This window comes from Antechinus flavipes, chromosome 1 (genome assembly GCF_016432865.1).
Source record: "Antechinus flavipes isolate AdamAnt ecotype Samford, QLD, Australia chromosome 1, AdamAnt_v2, whole genome shotgun sequence".
NCBI lineage: Eukaryota > Metazoa > Chordata > Mammalia > Dasyuromorphia > Dasyuridae > Antechinus > Antechinus flavipes.
The window spans coordinates 213,335,368-213,350,140 of NC_067398.1; the positions used below are offsets into that span (position 1 = coordinate 213,335,368).

General features: G+C 38.3%; 1 protein-coding gene across 1 annotated transcript in view; it reads right to left on the reverse strand.

Annotated features, from left to right (window-relative positions):
• Window positions 1-13,834, reverse strand: part of FRMPD1 (FERM and PDZ domain containing 1) — a 130,630-nt gene extending 116,796 nt beyond the window's left edge. The window contains exon 1 of the mRNA XM_051995959.1: window positions 13,433-13,834. The gene's annotated coding sequence lies outside the window, so the exon portion shown is untranslated. The remainder of the gene's footprint in view (window positions 1-13,432) is intronic.
• Between the last annotated feature and the right edge of the window lie 939 nt (window positions 13,835-14,773).

Sequence of the window (14,773 nt, forward strand, 5' to 3'; positions counted from 1 at the left end):
GTAGTTATTTCCATTTACATTATTGTACATATATATGTCTGTGTTTCATATATCATGCAATATATATGTTTACATATACTGCCTACATATATACATGTATATATACAAATATATACAAATTTTCTTGGCTCTTACTTCACTCAGTATCATGTAAATCTGCCATCTATTCATCATTACCATCATTTCTTTTAGCATTGTTAAAGTTTATTCCATTACATTCATGTACCACAATTTGTTCAGCTGTTCCACAATCAGTGGGTATCAACCCTGTTTCCAGTTAAATAGAACTGACATAAAAGAAAATATGACTCTAAAAATATCCCATTTTCTGTGGCTTGTCCTATATGGTACAATGAAAAGAATGCTAGCTCTGGAGTTCAGAAAAACTGAGTCAAATGCTTGTTTTGCCCCTCTGTGCCTCAGGCAAGGATCATCTCTCGGAACCTCAGGTTCTTCCTCGTCTGTAAAATGAAAGGGTTGGACTAGTTGACTTCTAAGGTTCTTCAGGCTTAAATCACTAGGGATTTATGAACTAGACTGTGTATGACTCAGCCAATTGGAAGATCCACAGAGAGGTCACATTCCACCTTCTTCTGATGATTAGTTAAGAGGAAAGGAAAGACACCAAAACAGAAACAATCACTATCTTCACTCTGAGCCAATCAGGACTCAAACAATAATCTGGGTTTTGACCCAGGACCTTTGTTAAAAAAAAAAAAAAAAGGACAAGGTCTTTCCACTGTATCCAGGGCCATCTCCAATCATCCTGATCTATATCTGGCCATTGCACCCAATATTTCCCAAAATCCAGTTCATTTGCATGTCACAGCATCACCTCCCTGATGTCATGGTCCTCTGCAAGAATGAAGGAGCAGGAGCTGTCCCCTGAAGACCTAATGAGACCAGTTCCAAACTGACCAGCTTATTTTCCTTTTCTGTTTCTTCTCTTCCTTCTGCCTACATAAAGTATCATATCCTTACCTGCAGGTGCTCTGCTAAAGGAATATAAATTTCAATCACTGAAATCTCATTAGATATCTTGGGGTTTACAAATTAGGACCATGCCTTAAATCCCTCTGACACTGGCTTTCTTGGATTGACCAACCTAAGTTCAGGCCAAACCCTACTTGACCATTATTGGGGTCCTGATTGGCTCAGAATGAATGTAAATAGCAATTGCTTCTATTTTGGCCAGAAACCCTTAGGGATTTCTTCCAGACTGATAAATATATATTTATAATATTTAACATAACATTATATAATTATTATTATAATAATATTAACTATAATTAATATTATGTCATATATAATATTATATATTTTATATTATATACATACATACATACATATATATGTATATAAATATAGGCTAGGTAAAAGAGGCCCTTCTTGACCTTATTTCTTACCTAGCCTTAATCATTGATTAAATGTTGCCTCACTCAAACTAAAAGCTTTAAAGCTCTTAGCTTAAAAAGGCCAAAGTCTCCCATTGCATCCAGGACCGTCTTATCATCCTGATATCTTGCCACTGGATCCAAATGAGGAGAAAATGAGGGGTGACTTTCCACAGCTCTCCTTCACTTAAATCCAATTTACTTGCATGTCACTTGTTGTCACCATCCTTCTTCCTGAAGGACAAATAACAAACAAATTAAGAGGGAAGGTGGGATGTCTCCAACTTTTATATGTATTTTCCATGGGGCTCATATCCAATGTAACCACCTTTCATCCAATACAATCTGAAAATCTACCCCCAATAGCCACTATCCAAGCTCCCAATCTTCCATGTCTGCCCTCATGGTAGTTATAACTTAAGCTTGAACACATCAACACAAAAGCAGGTGTCAACGGAAAGTCCCTTTCCCCTCAATAACAAACCCATTTCCCTCCCCTACAGATCACACCTTGTTCTTTTGGCAAGGAAATGGAAGGCTATGAATAGGTATTGACCAATGAATAAACCTCCATTCCTTCCCTTTCCATAATGAGACCCAGTGAGTCACACATAGGATGAGCAAGGATGGATTAATTGTGATCAGTTATATTATCTTGCCCTCCCAAACCCCCCACCTCTTGCACCTCTTGCAGATTTGCCTATTACTCTAAAGAGACTCTATAATATTTCCATCACCCACATTCACCACTTAGTTTTATATTTAATTCCTTACTTACACTCCCCTACATATCGAAGCAACTGACATTTCTGCCTCCACAACATTCCTCACATCCCTTCTCTGGAGACTTTAGTCACCTTTCAGTAGAACTTTTACAATGGCCTTTAAACTGTTCTTACAACCTCAAGTATTTCCAATCCCATTTAGTCCAAGTATTTCCTTAATTCAATCTACACATGTGTAATCTTACTCAAGAATTTGTGTGCCCACATCATCCTCTCCTAGTCAACCCTCACTTCCCTCTATCAGCAAATTACAATGATTTCTTATTACCTCTTGAATCAAATATAAACTCCTTTCTTTGGCATTTAAAGCCCTTAAAATCTGGCCCCAATATACTTTCCTAGACTTGTTATACATTACTTCCTTTTCTGCACCCAAATTGGTTTCTTCCTCACACTCATACAAAAATACAATTAAAATATCCAAACATGAATAGATAATTAAAGTAGGATGCCATCCATTAAGCAGAATCATATAAGGAAAAAGGAACAGATTGATGTTGAAAGCTTTCTGAGTTGAAATCAGAAAACATTTTTGACTGTTGTTTTTTCACACATATACAATTGGGTATTTACATACAGGAAAACATGACTTCTGCTGAAAAAATGTTACCAGACTGTTATTTTTATTTGATTGTTGCATTTTGTGTCTCTGACTTTTAAAATATCTTTTAAATATTCACCATTCAGACTACCTACAATGGTCAAACTAACTGAATAATTGATATACTAAAATTTTTGTAAATCTGCCCCATGCCTAGAGCATTGACAGGAGATTTTCCAAACAATGCAGCATATTCAATCACATTGTTCTAAAGAGCCTTAGCTCTTTAGTTAATTTTTTGTATCATTAATACATTTTAAAAAACATTTATTCCACCTTTCACTCCTTTTTTGTTGTTCAGTTGTGCCTGACTTTTCAAGATCCTATTTGGGATTTTCTTGACAAAAGTACTGGAAGGGTTTGCTATTGACTTTGCCAGCCCATTTTACAAATGAAGAAACTGAGGCAAATATGGTCAAGTGACTTGCCCAGGATCACAGAGCTAGTAAATATCTGAAGCTAGATTTGAATTCAGATTTCCAGCACTCTATTTACTGTATAACTTAAAAGTCCAAATCTTATTCCTTAAAATTATTTATTTTTGTGAAATTTTATAATGTACATAATATATTAGTACAATGATATAAGTACATGATTTATAAATAAATATACATCTATTGGATTTTTTTAAATAAATAAAGTGCCTATTCCTAATCAAGAGTTTGGAAACTATTGGAACAGACAATCCTGTACCTGGTAATGCTTTTTTTTTTTTTTTTAACAGCTTACATTTCTTTCTTTAGGACCATGCCTTAAACCAAAACTACAGCGATTCAGGTTCCAGGCCAAATCCCATTTGGTCATTGTTTGGGTTCTGATTGACTCAGATTGAATGTAAAAAAAAGAAAAAAAGATTTTTCCCCTCCCATGTTTATTTATTTATTTATTTAGATTTATTTTTTTTTTTTTTTTTACTAAGTAAATAAGGAGATCCTTTGCCTCAATTATTAGCTAGCCTTAATCACTGAATGGGTTCAGCCTCAGTCAAACTGAGACCTGTTAAAGATCTTAACTTAAAAAGTCCAAGGTGTACCATTGCATACAGGACCATCTCCAGTGTTCCTGATCTATATCTGGCCACTGGTCCTAGATGGTTTTGAAGGGGAAAATGAGGCATATGACTTTCCCTTACTTAAATCCAGTTCAAGTGCCTGTCATGGTATCACTTCCCTGATGCCATGAAGGATAAACAACAATATGGACTTATGTAAAACTTGCTGTGTATTATACTGACCTATTTTCTTTATCCTAATAAACTTTTAAGATCCATGAGGGGAAGGAACCATGTCTTATCAGAATTATCTGCAGCCAACAACACTTCAAAGTGCAGACCAAACTAAAACTAAAATGGAATTGGGAAATATTTTCAAAAGTAAATAAAAATACAATAAAATACAGACAATATCACATTTTTAAATTAATTCAATATGAGGCCCATAGGGATCTTATGTATGGATTAGTGGATGCCAATTTCTATTTGAATTAGAAAAAGATACCATTGTCATATGCAAACTTTTGTCATCTCCCCCATTTTCAGTTCCTGGCACATTGCTCTAAACCAGTAGTTTATTGAATTGAACTGAGAAAAGGTTTGGCTGGGCCTAAGCAAGTGGCCTAATGTATCAGCAGATTTTATTAAATTTTCCTTTCAATTCAAACAAGCATTTATTCAAAACTGTTTCAGTCTGTTACCTAATGTTTATAGATCGAGGCATTTGGGCTCAGAGAATTTGAACAAAATTATACATGAGTAATTCATTGGCAGTACTAGGAAAGGACATCAGAAAGCCAACCTTCCATCTCCTTGGCTTCTTATTTTTATGCAAAGTAGATTCACTGTAAGATTTTCCTGGAAATACAAGAATTGATAGTAAATGTTTTAATATTTACAGCACCTGTTTTTCCAGTAATTAAAAAAAACTGCATGAAATAGTCTGATCACAGTTTAGTTAAAATAAGTAAATAGACAAAAATCCTTTGGGATTTTCTGTAAGGTTGGATCTCTTGGATTTGGGGCAGATGTAAGCTCTGGATTTAGGGAACAAATCACTTAAACTCTCTGGTCTCAATTTTTTTCATCTTTAAATTAAGAGGATGGATTAAATAACTTCTGAAGTCTTTTCTAGATTACACATATGGTCTTGTGATCACAAGTGTGGAGAAAGCAGGTTCCTGAGTTCCTCATAGCCACTCAGTGTTGAAGTAGTCAAAATGTAAACATCCTTATTAATACCACATTTAGGAACAACTGAGTGTGTGAGGACTAAATCATACAAACTGAACCATAACCTTAGATCTAGTCTTTGAAAACAAGAGCAAAGGGGGTGGGGAGAGAAGTGGCACTATTATAGTAATAATGAGTTCCTGGACAATGTGAGAAGCTGTAGGAATGAGAGCCAGCAGCAGGTGAATCATTGTAGAATGATAGGAGCTCTGGGCCAAGCAGAGAATCTGGGACCAAGCTTCCTGGACATTAAAAAGTAATTCTAGATAATACCAGGTTCCTGGACCATATCTCCTGGAGAGATGCTGAATTCTGACACCAAGCAGGAGCTGGAGCCAAAAAATAATCAGTCACAGTGTATGAGAGCAAGCCCAGATCTTGTTCTCTGCTAGTCCACATAATGTAGACTGTATAGGTTTTGGGATGGAGGGAAAGATGCATTCTTTAATAACCACAAGTACTTTATTTTGGAAAAAAGACTCCAAAATAGGTCATTCTGTAAGTTTGGAAATAACTGTACAGGTCTCTGGGAAGATGAGGCTAACTGGGAGAAAGATCTATCTGTATCATTCCCAAATGCTTTTCCCTTGCTGTTGGGGGTGGGTAGGAAATTTCAGTTTTAGAGTAATCCCTTAGGATGAAAATCAAAAGGAAAGCTGTCTCAATTGCTTATAGCAGAGATTTTTAACCAGAGGGTTAAGAACTATTTTGATCATTGCGTTTCAATACAATTGAGTTTCTTTGTAACCTTATATATTTTGTTTTATGCACTTAAATGAGAGAGTCCATGGATTTCCATCAAAACATCAAAAAAAAAAAAAACCTCATAATTTATAATCTTTGGTGTAAGCCTTCCCTGTTTTAAGAGTCAGGTTACACAAAGCCTGCTCTGTATTTGATGTGTTAGCCTGAGTGCTTGCAAGGGAATAAATATCCTTTATGTTTTCTGTAGAGACCTAGACATGAGCATAAAAAATCTCCAGGAAAGACTAAGATAGTGGAAAAATGAACCAAATTCTGATGATCTTTAAAGGAAATCTGCATGTAGAAATATAAGCCAAAAAGATGCCTACTGAAACAGCCCCATGCCTGAGACAACAATGTATAAACCCAGAGTTCTGATGCCAGATTACAGATTACAAGTGAAATTATAATATTATAATTAAGAAGCAAATAGAGGAGAGAGACACTCAGGTAGATTGTCCAGATAGATAGAATGATGATGAGTTAAGCATATCCCACATAGGCAATATATAGAGCAGTAAAAAATGAATGGAACAGATATGGAATTCCAAGATTCCTGTTCTTTGATTTAGAACTCTTTTTCTGCCAACTGAAATGATAAGAAAAGGTTTGGTGGGCTTTGGATTTGGCCCTATGGAATGAGTAGGATTTGGAAAGCAAGATATGTACCAACAAGTTAAAAGAAAAAATCAATACCACAGATTTAGAACAAAAACTTAGAATTTTAGAAGGATTTAGAACAAGGGAATCTTCAGGTTATCTAGTCCAATCCTTTCATTTTGCAAAAATTGAAGCCTGAGAGGTTGTGACTTGTCCAAAGTCACGTATATAGCAAGAACAAAAATCTTGAACTCTGGTCAGCTGATTCCAATATAATTCTCTTACTGCGATTGTCTATTGACACAAGTTCTGTTTTTTTTCAGTACGGGGTGAATCATATAATCTCCTTAAACTCAAGTTTTCTCAGAAGTATATCCTTTACTTGAGGTTGTCAAAGGATATTTGACACTAGTTTGGGGGGTTAGGGAAGGGGCATAGAGGTATAGAAGGAATAAACATGTTTTTAACTTTCTTAAATTCTAAGCACTTAGCACAGGGGCTTATTGGCTCACTGACTCCCAGAAACGGGAAATTAGGACAAAGAGGTAGTATGAATAAGTTGTTCCTAATTGGAATTACAGTCATTAACACATATTTCAGGGCTTCATTGAATCTCCCAGGTTTTTGCTGTTGATTTTTGAAAGGAAACCAAAGAAACCACCTCCTGACTTTTAGCTGCAGTTTTAATGATCTTTACAAATAATAACTCATACTCCCTTCCTTTGCTCCTTCCCAAGCCTTTTTTTTCCTATTGCTTTTTTCCTTGAATATCCTGTTGCTTTCCATTTTAAAAGATGGGATAGAGAAGTAAAATGAAAAAATAATTCAGTGAAATAAGCAGAACCAAAAAAATATACATAATGACTCAATGGAAATGGAAAGAACAACAAAAAATGCAAACTGAAGCTATATATCTATGACTACTGTTGCCATCTTCACCTACCATAAGATATGAGAAAGAAGCATCTCCCTTCTTTCTTTGCATAGAAAGAGGATTATCAGTATAGAGCACTGCAGATCATGTTTGAACTTGAGTGTTTTTTAAAAGCACTAATCATTTAGCAGCTAGATTGCGACAGCAGGAAAGACACTTCCCCATTGGTCAAAAAATAAATAAATAAAATATCAAAACAATTTGTTCATAGAAGTAACAGTTACTGCATTTTGATCAACCCACTAACTATACATATATTCAAAGTACCTTTCATGCTCCACTTTTAGCCTGTGAGACAGTCCTCACAAATGAAGAGTCATATTAGGGAAATTAGCAGCCAGGTAGATAGAGTGCCAGGCTTGGAGTCAGAAAAATTCATCTTCCTGAGTTCAAATCTGGCCTCATACACTTATTAGTTGCATGACCCTAGACAAATAACTTAATCCTGTTTGCCTCAGTTGCCCCACCTATGAAATAGAGGTAATAATAGATCCTATCTTCCATGATTGTTGTGAAGATCCAATGAGATAATATTTGTAAAGTGCTTAGCACAGTTCCTGGCACATAGTAGGTGCTATCTAAATGCTTATTCTCTTCTCTCCCCTTTTACATTTAAAAGAATTATAATAATTAGTTTAAGGCATTCTATAATTAAAAAGATGTTTTGTAAAGCAAAAACTGAGAAAAATAATTTCCCTATAAATTATATAAATTAGATGCTCATTTTTAAAAGAGCAAGACAATTATTGAAAAGCAAAATCAAGATTCTTCTTTGGGATAGCAATTATTCTTTTATACTATATCAAGCTCCAACACTAAAATAATCTTATTTTAAAAACTATATCAGTGGATTTCCTTGCCATCAGGGTCTTAGACAACAGGGTACGATGAAAAGAATGCAAGACATTAGACCTAGCTGTCACTTACTACGTATCTGATCTTGGACCCCTGTCCAAGTTTTCTTAACTTAAGTTTTCTGGATATATCTCTTTTTCTATAAAATAAGGCAGTTGATCTCTAGATGGCCCTCTAGATTCTTTCAGCTAGGCAGAGAGGAAGACAGTAGATAAGAGCACTGGCATGGAATCAAGAACTGAGTTCAAATGCAGCCACAGACATTTCCTAGATGGGTGACCTTGGCAAGCTATTTAATTTTTGTTTGTCTCAGTTTCCTCATCTGTAAAATGAGGGTAATACTTCCCAGGGCTGCTTTAATGACAAGTGAAAGAGGAATTGCAAAAGCACTTAGCACAGGGACCAGCATACAAAAAATGCTATGTATATGGTAGTTATCATTATTATCATCATCATCATCCCAGCTTTAAAATTCTAATTCACCGTTAATGGGGAATCTGATGGATGCTCATTTGATGCAACCTCTCCACCTGGAGGAAGCTGGGGAGCTTGGATCTCAGAGAATCGTGATGTGTATGGGAAGAGACTGAAGAGACTGAAAATCTAGACCTGGTTCAGATTGACCAATTATATGGTGAATAGGAGGCTCCAGCCCAGACCTTTGCTTCTGCCCTTGCTCTTTGCCTTTCTCCAATTTATTTCCTCACTTTTAGAATCAGGAGAGTGGTCAGTGAAAAGAAAAATAAGATTGAAGCCCTGAGCCTAAATCCAAACTTGGGCACTTACTAGCTCTGTGATTCTAGGCAAGTCATTTAAATTCTGACTGTTTTAATTCCCTCAAAAGTAGAATGGGTGTAACAGTACCTACCCCACAAGATTGTTGTGAGGCTTAAATGAGATAATGCTTGTAAAAACACTCAGTGCTTAATAAATGCTTACTCTATTGCTAACAACATCTAGTGAGAAATCTGATAGTCAAAGGAAAGAGCTTCTATTCTTTTGGACCATATGATTCCAAGAAGGACCTCAGTCCTTGGCCTCTGTTTATATTTCCTATTAAATTGTAAGCTCTTTGAAGGCAGAAAGAAGGCTCCACTTTTTTCTGTAGACCCAGCACTTTATACAGTTCCTGGCATATAGGAAGTGTTTAATAAATGTTTATTGACTGATTGTTTCCATTCTCAGTGAAAGTAATATAACATTCACCAACATGTGATTCTGAGGGGTCCGGTAGGCACTCTGGCCTCCAAGTTTCGGGTTGGTTTTTGAAGCCAGCTGGCATCAATGCCTCCAGAAGCAGTAGGTACCCTTCTAAATCTAAACCACTGAAATCTGAAACAAAGTCCCATGCGGCAGCACTGCTGCTTCTGCCCATCACTTTAGTGGGACCAATGCTCTATAGGAAAAAAAGCTAAGTTTTAACTTATTCTTCCAGATTCTAAGGTGATAGAAGGGAGAATAAAGTCTTAAAGTATTGGGGGGATTGTTTGTACATTTGTTCTTGCTATATCATTGAAGCAAATATATCTTTGTAAAGGTTTATTGATGTTAAATGGATAAATGGAATGGGGTGCTGGTAGCCGGTCTATAAGGGTTTAGCTGATAGTGATTGTGAAAAGAAACATGCAACCTCTTAGGATTATCCCTTCTGCTGTCCTATGGAGTAGAATATAACAGCCTGACTCAGAGAGAAAGCCAAAATATTTATATTATGCTGTGATCAGAAAGTCAGTCTTGAGCTTTTGGCTCAGGAAATCACACAGCTACTGAGCACCAACCCTGGTGAGAATAATGCTTAAATGCTTAGTGATGGAAGGCACTGAACCTCTCTATTATTCCTCTATTTTGGAGGCTACAAATCAATAAGCACTACCACTCCAGGGATCCCATATCTTCCTCAATTTCAGAACATTAGACCAATAATTCATTGATATTCAGATTGACAGAATCTCTGGCTGATTTTCCCTCATTTCAAAGACATTCATAGATTATTATAAATTATGTAGTCCAATAGTGTTATTTAATCGATATAAACTAAGGCAGTGCAGTGAGTAGAGTTCCTGACTTCAGAAATTAGGAAAACTCATCCTCCTTAGTTCAAATCTGAACTGAACTGTGTGACCCTGGCAGGTCACTTAACGCCATTTGCCTCAGTTTCCTCATCTGTAAAATGAGCTGGAGAAGAAAATGATAAACCATTCCAATGTCTTTGCCAAGAAAACTCTCTCATGGCAGAGTCAAGACATGACCCTGAAAAATGACTGAACAAACAACAACAAAAACACTGAAACTAGGGTGAAGGTCAATGAAGCAAGTCATCTAACTCCAGGTTTCATCCTCTGAATTACACCATATTGCTTCCATATCCAATTTATGGCCCTCCTTGGCACTTGGAAAAGTGTCCTTTCTTCAAGTCATACTGAGAAGACAAATTAGAGGAAGATTCTTAACAAAGAGAAAAAATCATGGGTAAAATGAGATTCATAGCATAGGATTGTTTTTCTACCTTTTGGTAAGATTCATCTCTTTATCATCTATCTAATGTCTCATCCCTTCTATCAGATATACCAGGAGACTCACCATAGCAAGACTCCTGAAACATGATTCATGTGCTAAAAGACGTACATTCAATAATACTGGATAATGTTAGGAATAGTGGCACAAATAACCAGTGGATAACAAACCTATTATTTTCTAGATTTAATGCTTTGTACAATAGTACAAAACCCTAAAATTCAAATACATGTTTGGATACTATGACAATCTTAATTTCTAACAATGCCTTTATAATACTTCACATTTTTATCAATAATCTCCCTTCCCAATAAATCTTTTCTCTTCCTACTAAATTTTTCTGACTTTCCCCTTTAAATTTCATTTTCTTCCTTTTCCTTTGAAACATCTGTAATCTCTTTACAATTTGCATAACAGAAGATTTTTTAAAAAACCAACACAAATGACCCAAGCCTCTATGGTGTGTGTATGTAAATGGACATATAGAGGAGAGACAGAAAATAAAGCCAGAAAGAGGGGAAGAAAGAGAGAGAGAGAGAGAGAGAGGGAGAGAGGGAGAGAGGGAGAGAGAGAGAGAGAGAGAGAGAGAGAGAGAGAGAGATAGAGGGAGAGAGAGAGAGAGGTAAAGGAAGAGAGAGAGAGAGAGAGAGAGAGAGAGAGAGAGAGAGAGAGAGAGAGAGAGAGAGAGAGAGGAAAGAAAACAGAAAGGCAGAGAGAGGGAGGAAGAGAGAGAGTGGGGGGAGGAAGAATATGCTTATCGTGTATATTCGTATATTCTTTGGAGGGAGTAGAAGGCAGGGTGACCTCCTCCCAGTTCTGGATAAGGAAGGTATCCAGAACAATTTCATCATTTCTTACCTGGCTATATAGGACTTCATCACATACCCTCGTCTGCAGGTTGTAAATTACAAAACCAGATTTAAACCTAGGTCATCTGACACCACCCTTAGTGGTTTTTCCACTAAGCCATAGTTGACTTTAAGATGATCCATTTGATAAATAAAATGGAAAAACAAATTAGTGAAGGGGAAAGAGTTCCTTGGAAGAAGTGGTTAAATTTCAGTATGTTTTATTTTTAAAAATTTTACTACAGGGTCTTGTGCATATGAAATATCCTTGAGTTTAGAGTTTAATTTGGAGAAGGCAAGAACCACTAAAGTTACTACATATTTTTTCTGCTCTCTTCCCCATAGCACTTTCTTATTTGATCCTTTTAATTTTATCAAGTTCACAACTTAAAACCTAGTGATCTAAGAGATAAAACCGATTTCTTAGAAATGTTTTCATAATAATATATATTATTCACACATTGCTGAGCTGCTTGCTTATTCAGAAGCTCTAAGGGAAACCAAATCTGCAGCTTGAGAACTAAGATAATCCTGCAATATTTCAGGACTAACAGAATGATATTCATTTGCTGTAACACAGCCAGAATTCACCTACTGTGTGTAAAGACACATTGGCCAAATCCCATGGACTAGTCAACACCACAGGAGCCAGACAAGCAGAAAATGTTTTTAAATAGTATCAATTGGAAAGCATTTCAGAAATCACTTTATAGAATGGCAGGACAGCTGCAAGGATGCCATATCCCCAACCAAAGCCAAAGGCCCTCCTTAAGAACAATAAATCTTTTGAGCATACGGTTGTGTGTGTGTGTGTGTGTGTGTGTGTGTGTGTGTGTATGTGTGTGTTTTAAAGTAGCTGGATACCACAAATAAACAGAAATGCTTCCTGATCTATAAAGTCACTTTGAAAACAAATCATTACAGCTGCTGAATATTTTATGATATCACTAACAGAGCCAATGGTTCAAAAATTCTTGCCAAGCCTATTTTGGGTTTTTTAAAACAAATACACTGCAACTACATCTTTTTACTTTATGTTAAAACGGAGGCAGGGTCTCTGTAGAATATAGCCAAAGACAAGAGAATATTAATCCCTCCCCACCACACACACAGACATAGATATAGACAGACAATCATACCCTTGAAACATACACAGACAAGCAAGGTATTTATTCGGAAAGACGTGTCTTAGGACGAGTTTCTGCAGATGTGTTCGCAGTCTCACAGAGCTAGAGAGAGGCTGACCCAAGTACAAGAGCCCAGAGTGCTGAATCTGACGGAAGCTAACGATGCGCCTGCCACACGAGATCAGCATATGTGCAGTCAGTCCCATCTTTCCCATACCCCGCGACAGACAGACAGGCAGGCACCCCCTTTAACGACTGGTGCGGGCTCACTGCGGGCAGACTCTGCCGAGCGCAGGGAAAGGGCAGATGCTCAGGCCCCCAGTGCAATTTATGAAAACTTTTTTTTTTTTTAAGCAGGTTTTGGAAGAGAAATTTAACTGTTAAAGGCCCTGTTTTGGACCTCCAGAAACGCACGTCCGGCCCTGTTATCGCTGAATCGATATATTTTGTGGACACGGGGCAAAGTACAGATCTGTTAGGCATGCCTCCAGCCCTCACCCTGACCCCATCCCCGCCGGCCTTCCCAGGGTGGGGACTGGCTCCTCGCGCTGCGGAACTGGGGAAAGCCGGCTCCCATCCCAGACCCGCCCAAAGGAAACCCATTCACCAAGGGCGGCACGGAAAAAAGGGAGGGAAAGGACTTCCAGCGTAGCATCCCCCATCTCCGAGAGACATTGGGGCCCAGGGCAGAGAGGTTGGGCCGGGAGGGGATAGAGCCCTTTCCTGCTTTCTTCAATGTCCCATCCCAAGTCCGGGAAACTTTCCCCAACCCAGACCCCCTGCCATTAGTGTCTCCCCTCCCTTACCTGCAGAAGAGACACCGCCCTGGGACTCAGCTTCGCAGAGGGGGAAGCACTGGGCACTAGACAGGTTCCAGAGCCAGGCCACCCCTGGCCCAGCTGCTCCAGCTCCCGCCTCCTTTTTCTTCCTCTGTCTTTTTCTCCTCCTCCTCCCCGAGTCTCTGCAATCAGAGGAGGAGGAGGAGGGCGGGCCGGGGGGCTGAGCTGAGGCTGGTGGCAGGTGCTGAGAGTCAGGCTCAAGCTAAGGCTGGGGGCAGTATTGCGACCACCTAGCCGAGGCTACAGAAGGAGGAGCCAACCCCCCGGACTCCCCGCCTCCCAGACAGGGGACAAGTTGGGTGACACCGAGGTGGTAGAAACCCCTCCTGCCGCTGTCCGCCCTGGGCCCTGGGAGAGTGAAGCCCCGCCGCAGTGGGCGTGTCTGCCCCCTCCCCTCACACACTCACCCCACCCAAGGGAGAGCCCTGCGAGTACCCGCTGGTACCCAACCTCTGCCAATTCACAGCCAACATTCTCGCTGTGACAGTGTGCCCTCGGTAATTCCAGATCTCGGGGCTTCTATTCCTCCTCCTCTAGATGTCTGACCCAGATCCACTTAATTCTCCCAATGCCCATCTCTTCACTCTAAATTCACTCGAGTTATAACCCCATCCCTTCTTAAAATCTTCTGAACTCAAACTTGGTTTCCTTCTTTCAATCAGTTTTTTACATATCTCCCTCCCCCTGTCCGTTGTAGCCCAAGGGATCTAAACTTCCTTAAAATCGCCTCTTAATTCTAACCTCCTTATCTGCACTCTTTCACATTTAATTCAAATCCTTTCCCAAGTTCTCAGCTCTTATAGTGAAGATGTATTCCCAAATAAACTGAATACCTTCAGGGACCACTAAAAACCCAATAATTCCTATTTATAGAGTGTTTTACAGTATATAAAATGCTTTCAGTCATCTCATTTGATTTTCATCATACTGTGAGGTAAATAGAGCCCCTTCCTTTTTTTTTTTTTAAACAGAATAGAAAAGTGAAATCCAAAGAAATTAAAGGGTGGAGAAAGGGAAAGAGAATAAGCATTTTATAGTCTCTGGCATACTATATGCCAGTCACTTTTATAATTATTATCTCATTTGCACCTTAGGACAAGGTTTTTTGATGTAGGGTGATGTTATTATCCCCACTTTTATAGCTGAGGAAATTGAGGCAGAGGATGAGTCACTTGCCTAAGGTCACACAGCTAGTTAGTGGATAAAGTTGGATTGGAACGCAGGTCTTCCCAGCACTCACCCAGTACTATTCCATGTACCACCCAATTGAAACTAGTTAATGTTCAGGCAGCTAATAAGCCAGTTCAG